Genomic DNA, 27,427 nt, shown 5'->3' on the forward strand with positions numbered 1-27,427 from the left:
TGACTGGCATTTTCAAGGCTTTTGATATCTTTTTATATCTTTTTCCATCTTATAAAGTTCCATTAAGTTGTTACACATGTCTTTTGACATTTCTTTTCTGCTCCCCATGGCTCAGTATCTAGCCTGCTCAGTGCATCCACGTGAGAGCTAACAAACTCATTGACTATTTATACACAGGCACTAATTGCAATTTAAAAAGCCACAGGTGTGGGAAATTAACCTTTAATTGCCATTTAAACCTGTGTGTGTCACCTTGTGTGTCTGTAACAAGGCCAAACATTCAAGGGTATGTAAACGTTTGATCAGGTCCATTTGGGTGATTTCTGTTATCATAATGATTTAAAAAGGAGCCAAACAACTATGTGATGATAAATGGCTTCATATGATCACTATCCTTAAATAAAAGACAGATTTTTTGCATGATCAGTCATATTTTCAAAATCAATGCCAAAATTTCACAATTTCTGCCAGGGTATGCAAACTTTTGAGCACAACTGTATATATATATAATAATAATCCCACACATTTAAACTATAAATCCCTCTCCACTGCCCCTCCCCGAGAGCCTTCCAAAAAGGTCAGATAGCTGCCCCACTTCATATTAAACACCCCCAGGTTGCCTAGACTTCTATCTGACATCTCTTGAAATGCCGCCACCCTGCCCATCTCCGTGCACCACTCCCGAAATGAGGGCACACCAGCCAACTTCCATCCCCTCAGAATGATCTGTCTACCAATCATGATACTGGCTAGAACCCAGTTTCTTATGTATTTATCCCCTATACTAATGACCGCCCCATCACCTAAATTTGAGTGCCCAATAACTCACACATAAAACTCTGAACCCTCAACCAGAATTCTTGGATTTTAACACACCACCAAAAAACATGAGTTGTGTCCCCATCTTCTGATTGGCATTGCCAGCAGGTGGGTGTGTCTTTAAGACCAAGCCTCTACAATCTAGAGGGGATCCAGTAGAATCGATGTAAAATCTTGTATTGCATAAGACGCACCCTTACATCTCTAGATACAGACTTGACATTTTTTAGAATCCTAGCCCACACTCCCTCCTCCAATACCAAGTTTAAATCTTTCTCCCATAATCTCTTGAGAGAAGTTGAAGCTCCATCCCCCAGACTCTGAATTAGCAGGGAGTAGTTCACTGATGCCTCATGGCCTTTTCCAAAAGCAGTAGATTTATGAAGTTATAAATTTGAATTCATCTAACAAATTACTTTGCAAATTACTAACTGAATTGACATCTGACTTACTAACTGGATGCTTACAGTATATAACACACATTCAGATACGTGTGGTTTTTTTTTTTGGTTTTTTTTAACGTTTTATAAATTGTATTCTAATACAACATTTTTAATGTTACAAAAATAGTATTGTTTTGTTTAGTGTGTAGTTGGGCAGTAACTGCTTTCTGCTTATGGACAAAGCAAACTGATTTTGGTTAAGTCAGTGTTTATGTTGTTTATTATTTATTGTTTGTTTTTATTTAAACCACATTAATCTTTAGTCTCTTCACTCTCCTTGCTTTTCACTGAAGGACCATTTAAATGTATCACTGAATATAGTTAAACTGGTTGCCCTGTGAGATCCCCCCAATTAGAAAGGTCTGGAACAATAATGCTAGTACTTAATTGCATTAACATAATGCCTCCTAACGATCATTACACTCACCAAAATAGTTGTAATAATAAAGCCATTACTATTTTGAGAGCACAATTAGCCTACGGTGCCACCCTTTGTGATGTTATAATTGCAACATTTAGACGTGCACACATTCCTTCTTCGTCCTGTTGGTAGCAGAGGACGGGAAGCAGAACATTTGTCACAGACTGTGGCAATTTACGTCCCCATCCGAGACGGACGTGTCACCTGCATTCCTCCAAACTACCCAGCAGCGACACAAGCCGATTGGTTGCATAGATAGACGGCATTCTCCAAATCTGTCAGAGGTGAATGAAATGGCTTAAGATAATAGAGTTAGATGGATAGATAGACGGGGGAAGGAAGACATGGAGAGAGTGCTGGTGAGATATAGGGAAGGATAGAAATGGAGAAAGAGATTGGTTTTCATGCCTGGTAGTCAGCAGCTCTGTAAATCTCAGAGGACTGAAGAGGGGGAGAGCAGAAGGTTGATAGTCATCCATCACTTTTGACAATTGCACCTCTCTGTCGCCTCTTACTTGACGGAAGACCCTGAGCGAATGAGAGGAGAGAGGGAGAAACAGTATTTTTTTATAGAGGAGGAGCATTTAGATGGCGGCACTGCTCAGTTTTGTTTATATATATATATCTGTCTGATCTTGAGTGAGAGGTTGTGGCACTACAATATAGTTATGCTGTAAAACTGCAGGTGCCCTGGAATCAGGTGTGTGTGTGTGTGTGGTAAGGCTAAAAGCTTAGAGAGATGAGAAGTCATCTAGTGTCAAACATCCCTTGTCAGGTTAGAGGGTGAGGCCATGAACCATGGAGCCTCTAAAGGAACTAACACAACAGGGTTCCCATGGTCACAAAAAATCTGGACATATTAGGAATTTTCAAAATTGTGTTTTCCAGACCTGGAAATTCATGGAAAATAATGCAATTTTAAAAGTAATGGAAATTTCTATAGCTACAGTATTTCTAGCTATAAAATATTTAATTGGTGAAATATTTATCAGGGGTGGAGTGAAACTATTTAAATAATTAATTGTTGAATTAATTATTAATATCTTAAAAGTAATGTTAAATTCTAGAGTTAATGTACAATTAAACTCTAGAAATTAAAAATAAATACATTAAAATAATAAAGCTATTGATATAAATTAATTGGACAAAAATAACTATAGCTGGGTAGCTATTTTTATTATAAAACTTTTAATAAATAAAAATTAATTAATTAATAATATCTTAAAAGTCATGGAAATAGGCAGAGTGAATAAAAAAAAGTTGTTTGAAATTAATAAAATCAAGTCATGAGTGAATATACAATTTTCTATAAAATATTTAATTGGCTAAACATGGTTTTTGGGTAGAGTACAAATAAAAAAAATAAATTATTAATTGATGTGAATCAGAATTTTTTTTTATTTATTTTTTTTTATAATCCTATCTAGTAATTACAAATGACTGGAAAGATCATTGAAAATTCAGAATTCATTGAAATTCATTGGTCAAAAAGTGTGGGATCCCTGAATGAAGAAAGAAGGTAAAAGACCATGTACCATGACAGATTCATGCATGTCCTATTAAAATACATCCTCGCTCTGTTCATTATAGAAAATGTTGATGTAGACACACAAGAACATTGATTTGTTCCATGGGCAGTTCCCTTGACATGCACATATAGGCTACCAGCATCAGGTTAAGTATTACAAACATGTATACAAAGGTCTTTCCCTTATAGCTGCATACAGGGCCATCAGTAGGTTAATTAAATGCTTATAAAGCTCTGCAAGCACCATTATGTGAGTGACTGTGACCTTTTGCATTGTGTCGACTATGTTTTGCTGGACTGTCAGTCAAAGGTGAAGGAGAGACCTAATTAAACATGTTAGAATCATGTGTTGCTGCCACACAGTGGAGCGGTAGATTGCGATTGCCTTTTCACTGAATACAGCAAAAGCACCCACTTCCTGTTTTTTCCAGTGGAATTAAATGATCCTACACAAAAGGCTCTGAATGGCTGAACTAAACAATAGGTCTACATGCCTGCTGCTTCACAAACCTCTGTCGGAGTTATCTGATATCGGAGTTATTGAATACATTTTTTTTTTTTTTAAATAAGAAGGAAATTAAAAACTCACATTAAAATGCAGCACGATATGCTTGCAGCCTGCCGGTTGTCAGTATATGAAATTTGTCCTCTCTCCTTTTTCTCAAGAAAATCAGAATTGGATTTATCATAGCAGAGCATGCTTTGAGGAAAGGTATATGTATCTGCACTGAAATTGTCATCTTGTTTCTATGTAAGAGTAAGCGTAGTTCTAGCTGTAAGATCTCAGGATTCATTCATCAGGCATCACATCCAATCACAATACAGCCTCCGCTTTATAAGCACGAGAGGCAGTTTGAACTCCACCCTCGTGAACGTGCATACCACAGTTGGCCGGAAGCAATAATTTTTTGTAAAAAAAAGAAAGTTTTAAATATTGATCTATTTCTTACACACACCTAGTGTTTCGCTTCAGAAGACTTGTATGGATTACTTTTATTATGGCTATTTGTGCTTTTTGGAGCTTCAAAATTTTGGCACCCATTCACTTGCATTGTATGGACCTACAGAGCTGAAATATTCTTCCAAAAATCTTCGTTTGTCTTCTGCTGAAGAAATAAAGTCATACACTTCTGGCATGGCATGAGGGTGAGTAGAGGATCAGTGAATTTGAATTTTTTTGGTGAACTATTCCTTGCAACTTTGGGCAGTTCTTTACACAAAGCTTTCTTATGAAATCAGAGGACTTGGAATATAATGTATGAGTTAAATTTAATTATTATTATAATTTTTTTGGCAGTTTTGGAGCTTGACAGCCTCAGCCCCCATTATGGAAAAAGAGCACTCATGACATTTTTAATTATCCGTCATCAGGTTGTAAATATTGACAGTTTGTATTGTCTATATGGCTCAATGTACTCAATGTTTAACCTCTGCCATAGTGTCACATGAAACTATGTGTATTTCAAATGCTCTACCGCATGCTGCATTATTAAGTGTTATTAAGCTAGTATTTATACACATCAAGGCCTCTTAGTAAGAACATGACATACAGAGGGCAAAGTACATTATTTATGTCTGCCTCCATTTAGAATAGTCTCTTAAATATTACAGCAATGTTTTCCCCAGACCTGGACTCTTTGCTGATCGATCAGTATCAAAAGACACCGTTTGCCACCAAACACTGTTTGACATATAGCTATTTCTGTTCAGGAGCACTGGGTAGGTCATTAGAGTGGGGCAGCCCTTTTTCTCTTTCTCTGTCTCTTTCTCCTTTTCTTTGGCTCTGCCTTCTAACAGAGACTAAATCATTAGTTCACCTGTGCAGCTTAGAGCAACTTGTTGTTTAAATTCAGAAAAACTCTAGCTGTGGAGCAGGTGTGAGTCTGTAATTTGTGTAAATAAGAGGATTCTTCTTCAATCCCAGAATCAGGGTGTAATGAGGTCTTTACACACCACAGACGGCATGTACAGCAGCAACTGATGTCACATACTGTATACTATAATTATACAATGGTATCACAATAGTGCAGTATTATTACAATAAAAATTTCAATTGCTTGGTATATTTTATTCTACTCTCTGTACGTCACTTTCATTGAATGGAAAAAAGATGCAATGAAAGTGAATCGTGACTGTGGCTGATTCCTTCAGTGTTTTCTGTACAACCATTTGCTGAAACTGCTGTGCGATATGCTGATTTTCCCCCCCCATGTTGATCTAGTATTGTGGTATCTATTTCAGATTTGCCAGCCCCTAAACAAAACATAAAAATAAATGTAAAAAATAACGTAGTTGTCTGCTTTATATTGTATATCACTCAGACGTTTTCTTCCTGTCAAAGTGGCTGTTCTTGGCCAGAATAAACTGCAACTGGAAAAGTCTGACTACTTGAAACTAGGCTCCAGGTTAGGGTGAATTTGTGATGGTGTGAGAAAAGAGCAGCGAAAGAACTTGACATGCCTGATGGAAAAGACATCGCAAGCAGGCTGGAGGTAATGTGTTCCTGTCTTTCTATCTATAATTAAATTGACTGTTTTCACTGTTCCTTCAAGACCAACTTTGCACTGAGCCATGCTGCTTTGGGAAACCAACTCCAAATTACTTCTCAGTGTAGATACATTAGCTTAACTAGCGCAAGGGGGCCCACCAGTGACTTGTATGTGTGAGTGTCTGTGTGTGTGTGTGTGTTTGTGTGTGCTTTTAATGCTTTTACACAAAGATCTTAATGAGCTGGAGATGAGATATGCATCCAGTTTAACCCAACAACCCCCGTAACTCCCCTGTTGACCATGATGAAGACCCCCCGTAACTCCCCTGTTGACTGTGATGAAGACGCTGTAGAAAATAATGACAGTTGATAAAAAGAGAGAGCCTCTCATAGGACCATGAATATGACTGAGTCTTAACTGGTGAAGAGATACAAATGATTCAAATAAATTCTGACAATGTCAACTATAAGGAGTCACCTTTAAACTTCACGGAGGTACACAGCTCTGTCCTGCCGGGGAGCTTGTCTGACAACTAACTGCCATCTTTGCAGACAGCCTCATAGGAAACCATTCTCCAAAATGTTATTGGCTGATGTTAATGTTAGGTTTGGGTTTGTTTGTTGGGTTTGAATTGCAAAGAGATCAGATAAAATAACTAACTTTAGTATACATTAAAGGGATAGTTCACCCAGAAAGGAAAATTCTTTCATAATTTACTAACCCTGAAGTTGTTCTAAATACGAATGACTTTAATGTTTCTGTGGAGCTCAAAGGGAGATGATAGTCAAAATTATAGCCTTAGGCAACATTCACTTTCATTGCATGTTTTTTCTTTTCTTTTTCCATACAATAAAATTGAAAGGTGACTGAGAATGAACATTCTGTCCAAACATCTTTTGTGTTCCATGGAAGAAAGGAAGTCATATGGGTATCAAACAACATGAGTACAATATATGGTGAGGACTATATGGCTCACTTTAATAAATGGCTCAATAAAACTAAAACAAAAACCAATTCCCCTTTAAAAATAAGCATATTATGAGTGCTATCATTGTTTTCAATGATGTGCTAACATCTAAAAAAATGTTTTTGGGGGATTCATGACCTTTTATGCTAAATGGATGTGAACTTTTGCTGTCTTATTCCAGCACCATGTGATGTGAACTCATACACACTATTCATTTTGGCCAGAGAGAGAACTGACCCTACTGTTTTCCACCCTCAAGTCAAGCCCCAGCAATACATTTCAGTCTGCACACAGATACAGCCTGCCAAAGTAGAAAATCTGAATTTTGTGGTGGGCAACAAAGAAGAAAGAGTGGCGTGATGTAAAGGTAGTGGAATGAGGATGTATTTGCCTGTGGGGGAAAAAAGACTGAAAGTAGGCTGGCAACAGATGTGTAGGGCAGTAAAAGTGTAATTGAAATGCCAGCAGCAATGGTCTTATCTACCCATTCCAGCAGCTACCTCGTGTCTAAACATCAGTTAAATGTCATTTTAGCCCTGGCTGATTCAGACCGACCACAATCCCCCATCTTCTGTGACTGCAGCCACTGATGGGAGGGGAACAGAGGGATGGATAGATGGATGGGGGATTGGTGAAGAAAAAGAGAGGGGGACTTAGAAAAAGATAGAAAGGTTGTAATTGGATTTCATTCGCACACTGTTGACTTCCATCTCCTGGGCTTAATTGGGTATTTGATATGGTTTATTACAAGAAGTCATTTACAGTTTGGTCGTTATATCTTTGTTAGCATTATCTATATTATTTATACACTTAATATTTTATAAACTTCTTATGCCTTTCTAGAGATCATCTCTTGAAGTGCTAGATATAGGGTTTTGGTGTGTTGTGATGTGATGGAGAATCTACCTGCCCTCAAATTGCCCCAGACCTGCTGCAGCAACCCCATGTCTAGACTCAGGACAGGTCGCTAAGACGATGGAACACTGTCTGAAGTTGTCTATGCCTGGTCACTGCTGTTGTAACTTCCAGCATGTCTATATTTTGCAAAGTTCAGGCTTCTCTGTTCGTGCACCAATAATATATCCTAATTTGCATACTTTTGGTATGAATTAAAGGGATAGTTCACAAAAAAAAAAAAAAAAATGAAATTCTCTCATCATTTAATCGCCTTCATGTAGTTCCAAACCTGCATAACTTTCAAACTTCCTTTGGAACACAAAAGGAGGCAGAATGTTAGCCTGAGTCACCATTCACTTTCATTGCATATTTTTTCTGTACAATGAAAGTGAATGGTAATTGAGGCTGTCAGTCCGTAACATTCTGCATAACTTATCCTTTTGTGTTCCATGCAGGAAATATAACAGTAATATGGGTTTGGCACATTGTAAAGGTGAGTAAACAATAACATAATTTTTATTTTCATTAATTTGTGGGTGAACTATCCCTTTAACTTTTTGCTTCATACATTTAGAAACTGCTTTTTGTGGCTTCGGCCTCAAATTCATAACCATTTCTATATACCTAAAAAAGTTGCAAGAGAGACCTCACAAACTCTTCTTCCCAAGCAATTGTGGGCAGTAGTAGCCCAAATAGAAGGTACAGATGCATACATCAAAAATCCACTAACAACTTTGTCATACTATTTTTAATGCACAGGACAACATACAAATCCTAATCTTGCATAGCACATAGTATGTAGTATACAAACTGTGATGCTGCCCAGGTCTGATGATGACCTTATGACCCTGTATCTCATCTCATTCCTTTCATGATTCATTATGTTGGCTTTTTTCAAATCCCTAAACACTAACTACGTCTATAGCTTTCAAGCTACATCCACCAAACTCAGCCAAGACCTTCAGACTGTTCTGGAATAGTGTGCTCTGCCTTTTCTGACTGATCGGACTTACGGTTTTCACACCGCAGACAAACTAATATCTGAAAAATCCCATTGACGGGAATGTTCAAATGGGCCAATGGAATGCTCATTAATTCAAACTCCAAGGGCCAGTTGCATAAACATTTATTTAAGTCTTCGTCTAACAATTAGTCTGACTAACTAAAGATGCCAGAGAAAGTCTGTTGCATAAAACAAGCTCACAGCTGTCTTTAGTAAGACTAATTTGCATTGCATTGTGGGAAAAGACACTGAATGACTTAAAAAAACAAATTGCTAACAGTTGGCGCCAAACAAAGTTTCTTTTTTAATGAAAATATTTGCTTTTTAGAAGAATATAATGCTTAAAAATATACTCTAATGAACGAATTGAGTTATTTTAACGCAAATAATAATAAACTCAAAACAATTTTTACCATCGTAGAAGTCAAAGTGTTCTTCAAAATGTCAACACAAGCCCCTTTCAGTAAGGTGACCAGATTTCTGAAATGAAAAATGAGGACATTTCAAGTTCAGTGGTCAATAGGTCAATGAAATTTCATGTTACTTATTAAAAAAGGGGACAAATCGGATTTTATGTATTTTGATCATGGTGAATGAGGTAATGTGCTGAACTATGCACTGTAAGAAATGATTTTGGTTTAACTTAAAAAGTAAGTAACCTGGTTGCCTTAAAAATGTTAGTTCATTGAAAATAAAATTTGATAATAAAATATAATAAATAAATAATACTTTGAATAAAAAGGTTTAGTAAATAACATTTTTTTTTTTTTTTACATTATATCAGTGCATTGCCATTGTGCCATTAGTTTACTCAATAAAAACACAAATTCTTATGTTATCTGAACACATTAGTGAATCGAAGTTGATTTGGCAAAAATATAAAGTTACAGTGTGGTGTATCATGCTCTATTGAATACTGTAGCCTTTGTCTCAATGAAATTAGGTTGATCATTGAGGTAAAGTTGATCATTTTAGTGGTCTAATAATAATAATTATTATTATAATAATAATAATTATAATACTATTTTACATAACTGTTTGTGTACCTCATATGGACCTGTTTTTCTTAATTACCACCTTTTCAAGTCTTATGCGTTATGGTGCTTCAAGGTGTGATGCAATCTATGCTGTGATGTACTGACTAACTGTACATTTCTTTGCAGATATTTTATTATACATTTTAATTTATTTGTCCATGTTGTTAATGTCATATTCTTCTTTGAAATTTATTTTGGGTATATGTAAATAATTAGCAAATATGTGAGAAGGCGCTTTCTTTAGTCAGTGTGTGATATTATTAATGCGGGAGGGAGGGAGAGGGGGTGATCGGCCGATAGCACTGATATACACAACACAAATTGATTAAAGATACAATTATTGATTTTATTTGTTCATCTGCAGGGATTAATTTGACTACTTTTAACCAGCATTTTATAGTTTGTGCGGTCTGTGCAGGAATTCCAGCATTATGAAGGCCAAACTTTCAATACAATCCCGCACCGAATTCAGAACCTGTTATAAAATACATAACAATATAACTTTATAACATAAATAGCTAGTATGTGCCTTACCTTGAAGTTTAGAACAATGATGATAAATCTCTTCAACTGCCTTGTCCAGTTCTTAATGGCAAAACTGGCCAGACCAAGTAATCAGTGAAGGAAGACGAATGAATTGAAGCTGCTATAGCGAGCAGCTCCCTCTGTTGGTAAAAATAAACAGCACACGGTAGGCTTTGCTGCTCGGGCTAAATTTCTTGCCATGTAAAATAATTCACTATGCAAGTTGTTTTGAATGCTCGGGAAAAATGAGGACTTTCCAGGGACAGCTCCAGTCAGGGACAGACCACCAAAAACCGGGACTGTCCCCGGAAAAAGGGGACGTCTGGTCACCCTACCATTCAGCCCTCAACTGAAGCCCCCACTGGCTCAGCTGACAGTTATTTTCCATGGCATCATAGAATATATACAAAAGTTAGCCTAGTGGCATGCTGTTTTACTATCTATCTATCTATCTACCTGTCTATCTATCTATTTATCTGTCTATCCGTCCATCTGTCCGGCTGTCTGACTGTCTGGCTGTTTGCCTTAGTGTAATGTCTGTACATACATCAAACTTCAAAATTTTAAAAGTAGTTTAAACTTTCATACAAGCTTTGTCAAGCCAGTGTCACCGGTCCTACTCAAACTGCCCCGAGTGGGATTCAATCCAGCGATCCCTGGCATGGGAGGCGGACACACTAGAAAGGAGGCAAGAAAAGCCATGGCATCTAGCCTCGGTCACTAGTGCATCTCTTAAGGCCAGGAGAGTGAGGTTTACACACTGCACAGCTATCACGTACCAGCTGGCTACCGTTACACCAACATGAAAGGACTGAAATTGCAGACACATATGTGAAATACAAAAATGTATGATAGCAGATCCATATTTTGGATGAAACGAAGATAAACTCTCACATAGTTTTATGGTTTTGTCTCCATTGTTTTCATGTCAAGTTCACACAGTCTTCACATTACATAGTCAGCGAGATCCTGTAAGATTGTTTTAACAGGTTTGGTGTCTCGTACAGCACTTCCCGTTTGCACTGCTAATTTTGAAATTCGCTGCTTTCTTCTGTGAAGAACAGCCAGTTGAGAGGGTAAATATAATGTTTTCTGTCCTGGAGAAGTATTGTAGCATTGCTTCAAAAATGTCAAAACAATTATTGAACCTGTTGTATTCTTACATTATTGAGGTCACTATCTGTTTTTTTATTTTTATTTTTTTAATGTTTTTTTTTTATTTATTTTTTTTTTTTATTGTTGGTTTACTGTTCCATCTAAAAAAAAATGTCTGTTTTTTGTTGTTTCAGAGGGTGATTTTCAACATAGTCAACTTCAGCAAAACCAAGAGCCTGTACAGAGATGGGATGTCCCCCCGGTGAAGTCGACCAGCCGGCCTAAATGGTATTTATACCCTCTGCAAATATCACACTCATATACACTCACGTGTCCACCTACACTCTGCTCAGCACAAGCCGCAGTGTTATCTACACTTTAATTACAAACCAAAAAAATCCATGACTTATCTTCCACATGTAGTTTTTTTCCTTTCCTTGAATCTTGTAAAATGTAAGTAAAGCTTGTGTAATATAGGCTTGAGCATGGACCCCACACAACCCCTGCAGATACAGTGAATAAGACTCAACTGTCGCCACGACTGTGTGCACTGTCAAGATATCTTACTGTCTTATCTCTCTCTCACAAACAACAGGAATTTTCATTACCACCTCTTCGAGTTTTCACACCGCCAGTGTTCCTTAAAGGAAGCGTTCAGTGCTTTCTCACTTTTCTCTTTCTTCTCCAAGTTGACAATAGTGTGTTTGATGTTCCAGATGAGAGGTTGTGTTGCCGAGGATGTTTGGTCTCCATGGTGATGCTGTCTCGGTAGAAAAAGGGACAGTGACAGGGCTGTTGGTAGAGGAATTATGAGAAATGCCAGAGAGATGCTGAGCCTTGGGCATGAAATGGACAAACTCCTCATACGTGCATGTTTACAGCACATCACCCTGGCACAATTTTCTCCTGTGGCCTGACTGAAAAGACAGCTAAGGGGCCGTTCACATGAAAGCATATTTTGTATCAGTTCAGCACTAGACGGATGATGTCTTTGACGTTGCACTGTACCTTACTGTTTTTTCACTGTGTCACAGTGAATGTTTTTAAAGTTTTAAAAATGCATCTCGAGACTGTTATATTCGTTGCGCTGCATCTTGCTTTTTTTTTTTTTTTTAGCACAATTACAACTTCAATCTGAACGGCCTGGCCCCTAAATATGATATAAAGTGACTTTGTTGTATTTAAATGAGCTCATATCTCTGGTCTGGCAGTGGTAGAGATGGTTTTATTAGACACAAATCTGCCATCACGTATGAAGAGATGCGTGAAAGACAAATGCAGTCCCCAAGCTGTGTGTATTTTTAGATATCTTTTTTAATGGCTGCATGAATAATGTCGATTTGAAGATAAGATTAAATACTTCCTTCTCTATGTAGTCTCTGACATTCTTTATTTGTGGCTTATTAGATCTGTTTGGCTATACTTGGATAAGGTTCTCCTTGACTTTGATGTCATACAGTACGTGGCTAAAAGTTTATGGACACCCCCTTCCATTTAATGGGTTTGTCTATTTCGGCTACATATTTCTAACACGTGCATAAAATCAAACATAAATAAAAATGAAAATTCTGTCATCATTTAATCATCTCCATGTTGTTCCAAACCCATAAGTCTTCCTTTCTGTCTTGGAACACAAAAGGGGATGTTAGGCAGAATGTTGCACCCAGTCACCATTCACTTTCATTGTACATTACATTTATACATTTGGCAGACACTTTTATCCAAAGCAACTTACAGTGCCCTGATTACAGGGACAGTCCCCCTGGAGCAACCTGGAGTTAAGTGCCTTGCTTAAGGACACAATGGCGGTGGCTGTGGGGATTGAACCAGCAACCTTCTGCTTACCAGTTCAGTGCTTTAGTCCACTACACCACCACTCAATTGTACAGAAAGATGCAATGAAAGTGAATGGTGACTGAGGCTCTCAGTCTGTAACATTCTGCCTAACATCTCCTTTTGTGTTCCATATAAGATAAAAAGTCATACGAGTTTGGCACAACGTAAGGGTAAGTAAATGATGACAGAATTGTCATTTTTGAGCGAACGGTCCCTTTAATGCCTGTGCTTTTGACAACAAGCACATAGAAGTGTGGTGTTTGCATGTCCGCATACTTTTGGCTATTTAGTGCACGTCCCAACAACTTTTGGAAAAGTTGAGTACACACTCCCCTAACTCACATAAACACGTATGCATACACACACTGAAACACACACACGCCTCCTATCAGTATTAATCAGAGCGATGCATTTCCATTCTAACACTCATCTGCCAGGTTGGATTTGCATGGGCCATGCAGTCTGGGCAGGTGAGGCCTGTCAGAGGCAATAGCAGGGAACTGATGGATGCAGAAAGTGTGTATGTGCAAAAGCATGTGCATCCTTACTGAGAGCCACTACACTGTGTTATCCTGACGTGATGAACAGAGGTTATGTGATGCAGAGTACCCGCTCAACGGAAGCCTTGACATCTGTCTTGAGTCAATCAAGGGCATTCAGACAAATGGCAGGCATCTGCCAAGGCAGCCTGTCTTCCTCTGCCAAACCCTGGTCATGGCCTAATGGGACAAGACAATTTGATGGAGATGCTGCCTGAAAACAATGGACTGCGAAACATTTCACAGTCAAGTTGATGTCTCCTACGTGCCCGTGTTTAACATTACCCTCAGTTGTGTTTCCTGTGGGTTTTAGGAGCTTGTTGTCCTAGCTGACTTTTTACAGAGCTGTGGATTTATAGGGATTTGTTTTTAAGGGAATTCTGTCATAATTTGCCTGCACTTATGTTGTTCCAAACCAGTGCCGGCTGGCACTTATCATTTTGTTATTGTTTGACAAAATAGGCAGACATCTGATTATCAAAGCTGAAATAAATATGTTACTTCAGATTTGAAATAACTTCACATGCAACTCAGAGCCGCCGAGCACTCTGCGCCTGACAGTGATGATTTTACATTTCATACGCTGTCAATCACATACATCATCAGTTAAATTATTGGACTTTTGTTAGGAAGTCCAGCCCATTTGAGAGCTCAACCAATCATCATACAGAGAAGCCAGGCTTCCAGGCAGGACAAAAAATGCAGATCCAATGCACATAGCACCTATGATGCCCTCATAGACTCATAGACCCCATTAACACCTTGCATTAACATGCATTTCGTATCGGGATAGTATCTGGATATTCTTTAGCTGGACTGCATTTACACTTTGCAATCAAATGCATCTCAACTGTGATCGGATAGAGATACTCAAAATGTTGTATTTAGAGCCTCTTGTCCAATGGAAATTGATAGTTTGCGCTATTGACTTGAAGGTTACAGGTATCTGTCTAGACACCCATTGAAGCATGACTTCAGTAGCACTCTATGGGTCGTGCCTCCAAAGATTTCTATAGACATATTCATGTAAACAAAAGTGGACTTCTGTACTTGAACAGCATGATATTGATGTGCGGTATTCTACACTTTGATTCTGTAAAATAATGAAATGCACAGAATAAAGTGGGCCTAATACGTTTAAGTAGATTTTTTGTACATATATTAAACTTGTCATTGATGGATTTCTTAAGAAATTTTAAGGGAAGCCGTGCTTCCTGTGAAATCTTAAACAATCACCACTGTTCCAAACCCATATGACTTTCATTCTTCTGTGAAACACAAAAGGAAATGTTAGGCAGAATGTAAGCCTCAGTCACCATTCTAGTTTTTTGTATGGAAAAAAAAAAAATTAAAGTAAAGGGTAACTGAGGATAACACATTGCCTCTTTCTGAGAAAAAGCCATATGGTTTTAGTAAAGTCTTATTTCTACTGATTTACTGATTCCTACCTATTTCTAGCCCCTCTTTGAACAGTAATTTATTCTACAACACACCTGCACTTGCTGCGTGAATCACCATTCCATTCTCAGAAATATAATTTTTGTTTTGTTTTTTTTGGTTGCAAAATGTTGGAAATTTTCATTGCGGGGAGAAGACAGATTGACATTAGATGACATTTCTTTTATTTCCACCGACATCAAAATCATTGTTTGAATCAGGTATTTTTCTTTCTACCAATCTGGAGCTCATGCGGTGTGAAAATAAGCCTGTAGCATTTAGAAACTCTGAATGCCTGGGCAGAGAGAGACGGAGCACCTCCGTGTACAAATGCCACAGTGATAGTCATCAGACGTCTGGATTACGGTGGGCTGATCATACCAACGCTGCGGCACAGACTCGGGCATTAGGACTTCAATAAAGATGAGAAAAGACCACATAATTCTCACACAAATGTGAGACGATCCTCTCCGTTTCTCATCCAATTATAGAGGTGTGAAAACAACATGCTGTGACACGAAGGGAGGCCTCGCACACACACTTTTGCATGTAGGCACACATGCTCTCTTTCACACATATGCACACGTGTGTGCAGGCAACACATGCAAATATACAAGTGATAATGGCTATATGTGGCATATACGTGGCATTTAATAGATTGCATGTGAAATAGAAGTGAACTTGGGCTAGATTGCTGTGACGAGGAGAAGGGCGTGGCCGGGCCGTGAGGGTGCACTGTGTCAGCAGGAGAGAGAGAAAAAGGGGAGCCAGAGACACCAGTTCGGCATAGAGAGACACACACATGGCCGCTGTGTGTGTGTGTGCATGCGTCTATGTGTTTTATTTTGTTTTAAGTTGAGTTTATGTCATTAAAGTTTACGTTGCCAGTTTCTGCCTCCTGCTTGCCCATCTTTACCCGTTACACTGGTGCCAAACCCAGGAAGGAGGAGGGATGCGCTGTCGTGGAGTCCGCACCACTGCGGTCCGCAAGGGGAGGAGCCGCAGCCATCTGCCGGGGGACGGAGGAGTCGCTGCCGGGAGTTGGAGGAGCCCTTTTGTCCACTGGGGTTTGGAGAACTTGCTGCTTTCCGCCAGGGGAGGAGCTGTTCCGTCTGCCAGGGGTTGGAGGACTCGCTGCTGTCTGCCCGGGGAGGAGCGGCTGTCATCTGACAGAGGGCAGAGAAGTGGCTGAGGACCAGACGACGGCTTGTCTGGGGACCAGCGAGCAAGTATTTTTCTCTCTCTCTCCTCTCTCCTCTCGGGGGGGTGGGGGGGAGTGGAAGTAGGCCAGTCCAGATGGCGCCCCGGCCTGAATGGGGTGGGGGAGGAATGTGACGAGGAAAAGGGCGTGGCCGGCCATGAGGGTGCACGGCCGGCGCTGAGTCAAATAATCAGCGGGAGAGTTTGGGAGACAGAGAGAGACACATGGGTAAATATGGGCAAGGAGGAGGCGGGAACTGGCAACGTAAACTTTAATGACATAAACTCAACTTAAAACAACATAAAACACATAGACAGTGGCCACTGTGTGTGTGTGCGTCTATGTGTTTTATGTTGTTTTAAGTTGAGTTTATGTCATTAAAGTTTACGTTGACTGTTCTGCCAGTTCCCGCCTCCTCTTTGCCCATCCTTTACCCATTACAAGTGCATTCTGAGAGCAAAAGTTCATGTGATTCATCATGCAGGCACGCAATACGCAAAGACAAGCATGAAAGACCAGCTTAGACCAGCATGAATTTCCATCCTGGTTAGGTGTAGGTTTTTCCTGTGTTGACATACTTTATGTCCTATTGTAACAGGAAGTTTGGGTGGGACTATCAGAGGAAATATCCCTTTTTTATACAGTATGTTGGCTTTAGTTACATCACAACCTTTAACCATGATTTGCTTCTTGCTTGCTAATCTGTTGCAGGGGATATCATGGGTAGGGACATTCTCAGTCTAAAGAACATTTGATTGGACAACATTTCTGTAGTGCAGGCTTCTGATGCAAAGTCATCGATATTTTTGGTCGTTTTCCTGGAAAAGAAAGACTGTACATTTCAATACATACCATATATCTAATTAAAGTAAATTGTGTCAATGTTTTGGAGCACAAAGCATATAGATGACATTAAAGCAAACACAAATGGATAAAAAACAAAAACAAAACAAAAATCACACATATGGCCTTAAAACTCTTAATTTCATGGGGTCTTAAAGTCAGCATAAAATAAAATGTATCCTATTTGTTTGATTAATTCATGTTAATGGTCTTATTATGAACGATTCATCCGTGCATATTGGCTATTTTATAATTTCTTAATTTTTTTATGTCGTAATCTTTAATCAAAATATCATGACTTGGTCTTCCGGTGAAATGACTGACTCTGCTCTGCTGAAGTATGCAGGTGGTACTAAGTTTTAACTCTGCCCCTTCAAGAGATCAACAAACTTGCAGTCAAAGCAGCTAATACAGAGATGAAAAGGTGCATTTTTGTCTGTTTTCCTACAAAACTACTGTTCCATACCCCAAACTTCCTTGGTTACCAGACAGCTGGCTTGAATTTACATTTCAATTGAGGAGGAATAACGGCAAATTCGCGGATGTGTTCGAGATATTTCATGTCTGAATTACTGAGTTTATTCATACTTTTTAATGCAGGTATCTTGGGATAAACAGCACGAGTAGGTGTTTATTACCGTTATATTTAGTGTATTGTGATTTAAAGTGTTAAAATATTGTTACCTTTTACTCGTTTTTCAACTGCTACAGCCTCATCGTAAGCAAAGATCACAGTGTGCTCTTTGATGTCAGTTTGAACATCAATTTGTTGAGATCGCTGCTCAATTTCACCAATAACCGACTCTGGCTCGAGCAGCATGGTGGAAGGGGTGTGTATTTGTTCTACTGCAAACTCGCATTCACATCTGCCTCCACTCTGGTATGCAACGGCCACTTTTCACAATCTAATCAACAACCTATGGATAAAGTCCCCGCCCTACATTTGTTTCTTGTTCGATTAGCCGTTTTACTCAGAAATACGTCACAATATGGAAGATGGACGCAACTTCCGTTTCATGCTGACTTTAAAGAAGTATCCAGAGCACAACATCAAGCTATTTATGTGTATTTATGAGGCGAGTGTTCTTCTTTAATGTTGCCTAAATGCTTAAGGGAAATTTCAGATGACATTTGACTATAATTTCAGGTAAAACACTGTTGTTAGCCGACAAATGTTGTCATCTCAAAGTTTCTGCTTCAAAAACCTAAGCAGCTGTCTTTCATTTCTCTTGAGCATATGCTTTTTATTGTTGTAGCTTGTTGCCTGAATCTTTTTTACATTCTCCTATCCATTCATTTTCCACCATGACAAAAAAATTGGAGCAGCTCAAAAACTGCTAATCTTTCTTTGACAAGCAGATATGAAATAAAGCAAAGACCAGCTTTAACTGTCTGATCCAGCCCTGTATGCTGCATTGGATAAAGTCAAGAAATAAAAAAAAAAGATTTAGCGTGGGAGAGAGAGTGAGAAAGGGAGAGAGAAAGAGAGGGAGAGAGAGACAGTTTAAGAAAAAAGAAGAAGAAAGAACAGCATGCCTTTGCTGCCTTTATCTCTGGAAAAAGTCACTTTTAACCTGCAAGTTGAAACCTTTATCTCTATCTGCAGACCGCTCATCCTCAAGGCTGGCTGATGCTGAATTCGTGTGTGTGTGTGTGTGTGTGTGTGTGTGTGTTTGTCTCTCTTTCGCCTGGAGCTCATCTGTTCTTGGCCCCCATGACAGACAGACAGGCATCAGATTGTAACTTGGAGGTGTATGTGTTTGTTTCTGTGTGTATGTGTATGTTTATGCTTCTACAGTCCAGCAACAGGTGCAATAATTATTGGGGTGAGGGGAGTTGTTTACCAGCGGTTTCCAGGAGCAGGCAGGGCTCGACATTAAGTCGGACAAGTATATTGGTCATCCTCTGGACAAGTATATTGGTCATTCACTTGTCCAAGTAAAAAAGCTACTTGTCCGGAGAGGAAAAAGGACATTAAAGTTACATGCTCAAGTAACATGTCAAAGTTTGTGTTGTATATTTTTCTAAAATTATGGGTGATGCCCAACCTAATAGTGTACCTATGCAATCAACTCAATTCTCTGTGACAGAAATGTAAACTGCACTGGGTAGGGGAGGAGACTATTGTCATATGATCATAATTTTATGTCACGTATGGTAGTCAAATAAAGGAAAGCCTCCATCGCCATCATTTACAGCAGGGGTGCTCACACTTCTATGGAATGAGATCTACTTTTTCATTATGTTATTACAGCGAGATCTACCATGTACAATACAGACTATACATTATCACAATACCAAAATTTCAGTAGTCGGTAGTGAAATTTGACGATTCTCAATACCAGCTTCAATACCACAACAAATAATAACACTAACTAATATGCTAATTATGTAAACAAACAGTCACAAAATAACAATAAAAAACAGCAATGCATAGAAATAGATAAAACATAATTGAACAAAAAATACATATTATGATAATTCAGTGCTTTTTTTTAACAGAATTAAAAGATTTTAACAGCAGTAGGCTAACAAGTATTTAAGTAAACATTCAGAATGAAATGCAACATAAAACTACTACTGATTATACTGATTATAATACATTAATACTTCATGCATCATATTCCAAGTCTTCTGAAGGCATGCTTTAGTTTGGTGAGAAACAACACAAAATTTAAGTGATCTTTAAATGACATCCTTTGAGTGTTTATGATTGCATGAAAGAAGCTTGTTTACAGTGGCATACATGTTCACATGAGAACATTGTTTTTTACTCTAATTAACCCAAGTTCTCACGTGAACACGCAAGCCACTGTAAATTAGCTTCTGTTTAAGTGCTCATTAACTGCAGTGTTCATTAAAACATATTTTGTGTTCTCCATGCGAAAGAAAGTTGTACAGGTTTGGAACAACATGAGGGTTATTAAATTAAAACAGATTCTTTTATTTATTTATTTTTTATTTTTTTGGGTAAACCATTCCTTTAAAATGACGTGCCACAGTTTTATTTTTATTATTTTGTACCTGATAATGAGTGGGTGGGAGGCGGAATATACAGGTGTGCTAAAATATATTTAGTTTACTTACTGCTAAAGGGGTATTCACACTGATAGTGATGTACATCAAAGTGACCAGACGTCATTCATTTCCAGTGAGAGTTGGTGATTTGAGGTGACATGAGCAATAGAGACGACAATTTCAACAGTGGAATACAAATGTTAGGCAGAATGTTAGGGACTGACACCCTCAGTCACCATTCACCCTCCTTTTTTCATACATTGAAAGTGAAAGTGACTGAAAGTGAAATTTTTGTATTCCACAGAAGAACGAAAGCGAGGGTTAATGACAGCATAATTTTCATTTCTTGGTGAACTATCCCTTTAAGTGTCTAAAACAAAACTTTAGAATAACTTCAGTGCAGTAAATCTTGCAAATTTCAAGAAATCCAAAACAAGTCTGAGACTCGTTAGCCTAATGGGGAATTTGGGCTGGTTATAGTTGTCACTCTCTTGCGTTGTGGTTCATGTTGCCTTGTTTTAGCAGGCTAGCAGCAGTGAAGAGGACTGATGCATGGTCTTACTGCTCTTAAGTGGGCGGATGAAGTGGCTGTAAGCTCTTCACTGGACTGAGAGCTTTTTAGCATTCAGAGAGAGGAGGAGAGAGAGACCTTTGCCTGCTGATCCTCCCGACACATTAAATCCATTCTATGAGATGCTGGGTGCTTATTGTAGGATAGACTGTACCTCTTTTCCTTCTGCTTGATTGGCTCCCCCAGCTCTCAGTTACTCTGTCTTTTCTCAGAAGTGATTTTGTAATCAGTCCTGTGTTTTTTGTCACCAATTGTTGGTGAAAATACAGGAACCTAGTTAGGAGAGTTTGAAGTTTATATCACCCAATCCTGTCCTATTGATCTTTAATGTGCCCTTGTCTAAAACAACACGTAAACACATTTTCAAACTGCTTTTAAAGACCTTTCTGAGACCACCTTTAAAATCAAAATCGGAGTTTTGTGGCCCTTTTAGGAAAACAAACTCAAATATTTCTGACTTATCTTGTACTCACAGTTAAATCCAAGTTCTTTTGGCCAAAAAAAAAAAAAAAAAAAAGATTTGTAAAAAGAGAATGTCCCCTCCCCCTGACACCACTTTGGTCTAACTAGCAATAGCAAATCATAGTGTACAGCTGTGATGTAAACTAAGGCAATAAAAAAAAGAATGGATGAGCACATCGAAATGTCTCACCCTACTTCCAGTTTTTAATTTCAGTACGGAAGTACATCAACGCAGCAAAGAAAACAGCATTTGTCAAGCCATTTCATGGGGCCCCTAAAGCTCTAACACAGAAAAAAAGCTAGAATATCAAGAGTTTAGCCAATGCTATCATGTTTTATGTGGACACAAAAGTGAGTTTACTTCAGAATAATGTGCAGATTGTTGTTACCTCCGCAGAAGTGCCTCTGTGTATCTGCCCCTCCATGTCTCCTCTTTTTTCTCATATCCTTTTTCCTCTTCTTTCACACTCCAAGGTGACAACCTTCTCAACTCCAAGATGCGAGCCGGTAACCCCCCCCCCCCCCATGTGGGCTTATTTGTTAGCCTGATAGAGCGGAGAATTAGCGAGCAGCTTCTCTCTGCCGGCAAGCGGAGTGTCACTGAGCTTCTGGCGTTCTGGGTTCTGTGAATATGGAGAGCATTGTGGCACTCTCAGCAGATGCTGCCGGGAACTCCCAGCATGCAATAAAGGCAGAGAAGAGCGGGTGCCATCCGTAACAAAAAACAAAAAACTTTTGTAGTGATCAGACCTGCATTGAATACACTTTCAAAGCACAGTGAGGGTTCGCTGCTGTGATTGCCACTATTTCATCTCTTTGCGTGAAGCTATGAAGCAGTCACCTGAGAATTAATGTTGATTTCTAGAGTTTAGTTTTGTAAATAGTTGTGTTCAACTGCCTGCAGGTAAACTGCAAGGCAAAATGACTGTTTTACATAATGTTTAATGTATGGAGTCTGGTTGTCACCCTCTCTCAGTGTTATACTGTAAAAAGCTATTTTTGCTTCCACAATAAGCAGTCTACTGCTGTCTTTACATATGTGCACTTTATAAATGATACTGTTATTGGTATCTCATTTTATATCACCAGCAGCAAAGACCTCTTCTATCACTCTTCAAAGAGAAAAAAAACATTACTGAAAAAAAAGAAAAACTTTCAAATATAGAACAGGGGTTAGTGGGAAATAACCTTGGCAAGGGTATGTTTTTATGAAAACGTAGAAAGAAAACAGACACACACACACACACACACACACACACCAGTTTTCCACCTGCAGGACTGCTCCGCTATAAAGTCCGCCTGGCCATTTTGCTTTTGTACTAAATCCTTCCTGTGAATGTCTGATGTAACAAAATAGTGAAATCGTATTTGGAGATGTCTCCGGATCCACCAGAGAAGCTGCTAGCGGTAATTGCCCTGTCAATCACTGGGCCCCTGCTGTTCAGTCTGATTGGTTAAGCTGTGGGTAGGGGAAGCTCACCTTTGAGGAGAGGAAACTCTTTCGTCTACCTCACTCTTTCTCCATCTCTTTCACCCTCTTTCTCTGTATACCTCATGGGCCTCAGCTCACCCAGGGGGTCTCCAATGTTTACAGGGCCTATTTTCTGTGTTATAACAAACAAAGATGGGGAAGGAGGGAAATAGTACAAAGATGCATCTTTATGTTGGGGAGAGTTTATTTTATAACAAATACATATTTGGAGATGTTCACCAGAGCTGGCCAGGTAAAAGTACTCTGACACATTGAGACCTGGTGTTCATATGTAGGGATGGGTATTGATACAGAGTTCCCAATTCAATTTGATTCCGATTCACAAGCTCTCGATTTGATTCTAATTTCGATTTGATTCAATACTGATTCATATGGGTTTATTTCAGTTATAATGTCCCTTTTGCTTACATATAAAAGAAATGATCTCCCAGCTAATGCTGTTAATTATACAGGAGACCTTTTAACTAGGTTCATTAGGAAAATATTAACTTTACTAATTATATTTTATTACTTTTTCATCATTTTGGTCACATTTTGGCTTTTTTAAAAATGAACAAATAAATGTATTCAATCAATAAATAAGATATTACATTTCTTATATTATTTTGGTTACATATTTATTATTACATTTCATCATTTATACTATTTACAAGTATTTACATTGATTTGTTGAAAACGTGCTAAAACCTGTACTGTCTCTTTAACAAATAATGGCATTTCTGTAAACAGCGCCTTTAAATGAGTGTATGTTAGCTAGAGAGGATTCTAATAGCTTTACCTCATCTGTGCGATGTATGATTAGAATTAGATGTTTTTTTTTTTGTTAGTTTTTTTGTTTGTTTTTGGTCAACAACTAACTGTAAAGAACAGAAAGAATATTAAAAGAGACAGTATTCAATGACAAATGGGTTGCGTGGATCTCGTCCTTGAACACGCATTACACAGAACAATTTTTGCTCTCAACATGTTGTGAAAGGATCTCGGTGCTGAACAATTCATGACTAAACTACACAATTACTGGTGAGTGAAATGTAAACATTTACCAGCTAGTTGCCAAATATATTCACTTTAGTCGCATAGCGTGAAGTTTGGTTGCAAATGTGTGATTTCCTCTCATTGTAGTAGAGGGTTGCTCATTGAGTGAAAGATCGATCTTGGGACTTAAAGGGGTCCTATTTTGCAAAATTCACTTTTACATGGAGTTTGAACATAAATGTGAGTCGGCAGTGTGTGTACAACCACCCTACAATGTTAAATGTCCACCCACTCCTCTTTCTTATATTTCTATTAATCTAAAACAGTGTCTCAAAGTGATTGGTTTTCGTTTCTGCTATAACGTGACGTCACGTTAGAGCAGGCCCCGCCCACGACTGGTGACGGACTCCACCCTATTATCATAGATCCTCCCCTGAGTGATCTACACACAGTCCGGCAATTTTTTCCGCACTGGAGCAGCTATATTGAGAAGAATAATGTCTCAGCTTCATAAGCGTCATACGTGTTCTGTTGTAGGCTGTAAACGTGAACATAAGATTCTTCATGTACTCCCGGCATCAGAGCCACTGAAGACGCAGTGGACAAGTTTTGTTTTTGAAGCAAATGTAACCCAAAACATACCAAAATTCAGGTATGTTTGTGCAAATCATTTTACACCGGACTGCTTTGTGAATTAAGGTCAATATAAAGCAGGATTTTCCAAAAATTTGATTCTCAAGCATGGACCAGTACCAACTGTTCGTTCATCCTGAGGATGTAAGTATCGCACTTTATATTTTGTGAATGTTTGCAAATCGCCTTTCCGAATGTGCTTGTTAGCTGATTCCACGGCTAATGCAGCTAAAGTTACCATTGTCTCTGATTGTATTCACGGAGAACAGAGCTATGTCGTTATTTTTAATTTTTAACCCAAAAATGTTTACTGTCAGTTACCATTGTCTCTGATTGTATTCTGGGGACACCTGAGACTTATATTACATCTTGTAAAAAGGGCAATAATAGGTCTCCTTTAAGAATCGATATCAAGATTGTTTAAATGTATTGTAATGTAAACATTATTTTTACGCACCCCTATTCACATGGGATATCTGTGTCTGGCTCACGTCTCTTCCCAATCCCTTCCCACTATCCCCCATCAGACATTCCCTCTAGAACTACTGATAGCACGTTAGCGATAGCGAGAACAACCTGCGAGACATCCCATGGCAACCAGGAAGTAATCGTGTTCACATAACTTACATTATGATGGTGCCGCGGATGGCCGCCTTGGTGTGGAGCGCTCCTATTTTTTTGTTGTTTTTGTTTGTTTGTCCTGTGTTTAGTAATCTGCCCACTAACTTTTTGAACTGTTGCCTTCTTACCAACGCTTCAGAGCTCTGAGCACCAGAACCATCAGGCACAGGAACAGTTTTTCCCTCAGGCTATCCATCTCATGAACAGTTAAATTGCCCCATTGAGCAATAACTATGTGCAATACACAGTTTAGTCTTTTTTTATATTTATCCAACACATCCAACCTCTTCTGCCATTTCATTCCTCTGAAAAAAAAAATAAATAAAAAAAAAATAAAAAATACATTTGCACTGTACATAACAGATTTGTATTTGCACTGTACATAACAGATAACAGATTTGTATTAGATTGCACTACGTATGTGTGTGTGTATATATGTATGTATGTGTATAACTATTTTTTATTTTTTATTATCTATGTCTTGCTGCTGTTTTTGTATTGTTTTTGTATTGTTGTACACTGGAAGCTCCTGTCACCAAGACAAATTCCTTGTATGTGTAAGCAATAAAGCTGATTCTGATTCTGATAAACATTTATTAGCATGATTCATAGATTGCTGTAAAAATACATTTTTATTCCACTGATGGTTAGGTTTAGGGTTTGGGTTTAGGGGGTAGAGTTAAGAAAATATGCATTCCTGTTGACTGTATTACATCATTTACAACAAAGAAGAACCCGCTTTTGGTTCCACTCTGTGGACATTTCACTCTGAAACTGGAGCTCACACATTCCCATACATTCAACAACATTTCCAGCTTCAGCACTGAGGGGCAGTGATTCAAATTTCGCTTAGCACAGAGCATTTTCACCATCAAAACGTTTGTCCTACTATTGCCAAAATCACAGTGTTATCAGTCTACCTGTAAATAAAGTTTGCCAAAAGGCCAGAAATTCATTCTTATTAGACATAAACATATATAACAAACCCAGTGCTTCCATATACAGCGCACACAAATCGAATATTAAACAAACAGCCTCTGTCTTGTTATGAGAGCTCACAGTGGACAATAGGAGGACAGTGTGTAGTTCACTGAGTTTCTTTGTTATATTTGCCATCAGACTAAAAAGCCATTTTGCTTTTGTGTCCTCATTCTGTCCACTCGGAGAGACAATGATGCTGGATTTCTGTGCCGATGTGGTTTATGGCTTAAAGTTTTGAGGGTCGCTCCAAACATCTGACACTGTGAATGCCAATGTGAGACGGAAGAGCTTGGCACAGAAACTATGATGGAAGTAATTTTGTAATGGCTGACATTGCTCTTTGATTATAGTGGCCAAGAGGGGGTCCACTTCTAAATGGGAATGCATTTGTGCTGCAGTGCAGTGCATTAGACTGATTAATCTTTTTTTTTTTTTCATCGCTTTGCGCTTGCTTTTGAAAAGTCTGCATCTGGATCTTGATACAGTGTCAAAGGTTTGTAATGTTTCTGCTGTATTATATGAACATTAAGTGGACTTACTGTATGTCTTTTACCTTAGAGGACTGTTTCGAAAGAAACTTTACAAGTTCCTCTCTTATTTTATTTATTTTTTTGTCTTTTTTTTCCTTTTGTTTTTGTTAATCACTTTTACCTTAAGGCCTTGTCCAGAATGGGCTCTTTGTTTGCGTATGTCGGTGAAGTACTTGAGACCATACATAAATACTTGCATATGCCCTTGATGTACTCTTGGGTAGACCACACTGTTGCAAACTTCATTGTGTCTAGCATATCATCTTGACTAATTATAATGAATGTGTCTTTTTGGGTGAGAAAGAGATGATATAGAGGAATATATTAATTAAAATATTAAGTAATATTCTATCATTCTACACTCATGTTAACATAATTAATGTATAAGTCAGACCGATCACACGGTGAAATCGGAAACAGTAGATTTATCATTCTTTAGCTAAAATCAGTCTGTGCTTACATAAATGCTAAACACTGCCCCCAGTGGCCAAGGCACGTGTGAGCTTCAATTTCAGGGTTTAATGTCCACGAAGGGGTGCCAAAAGCAGGTTGTTTTCAGCTGTACAGGCTGTAATACAGTGAAGAGGAATGCATGTTTTATAAACTGTATGCCCCAAACCTAAACCTAACCATTAGTGGAGTAAAAATTTAATATTAGAGGGAAAAATGCATCCTCCAAACCAAGCTCATCACTGATTATGCAAACGCAATTACTTACTAGTTTCATCGCCGATCCTATGGTACTGGAACTCTCGGAAACAACATGGCGACTTCCCATGTGATCATGGTGTAGAAGTATGCTTACACTTCAATGAAGTGTGATGGTTGCATATTTTACGTTTATTTGTGATTTGGACTGCTGGCTTGCGAAGCTTCCATTAGCTAAGTGTGTGTACAGTAAATGTTTTTACTACATGTATAAACACTGAATATTTTATGTGATGAAACTGAAACTGAAATGAAAATAATGTCATGGTTACTTGTGTAACCTCCGTTCCCTGATGGAGGGAACGAGACGTTGCGTCGATGTAGTGACACTAGGGGTCACTCTTGGGAGCCCGAGA

General features: G+C 38.5%; 1 pseudogene; it reads left to right on the forward strand.

The window, feature by feature from the left end:
* LOC127424073 (cytosolic carboxypeptidase 6-like) overlaps positions 1–27,427 on the forward strand; it is a 464,974-nt pseudogene that overhangs the window by 192,207 nt on the left and 245,340 nt on the right.

The sequence above is a fragment of the Myxocyprinus asiaticus genome, chromosome 33, assembly GCF_019703515.2.
Source record: "Myxocyprinus asiaticus isolate MX2 ecotype Aquarium Trade chromosome 33, UBuf_Myxa_2, whole genome shotgun sequence".
Classification (NCBI taxonomy): Eukaryota; Metazoa; Chordata; class Actinopteri; order Cypriniformes; family Catostomidae; genus Myxocyprinus; species Myxocyprinus asiaticus.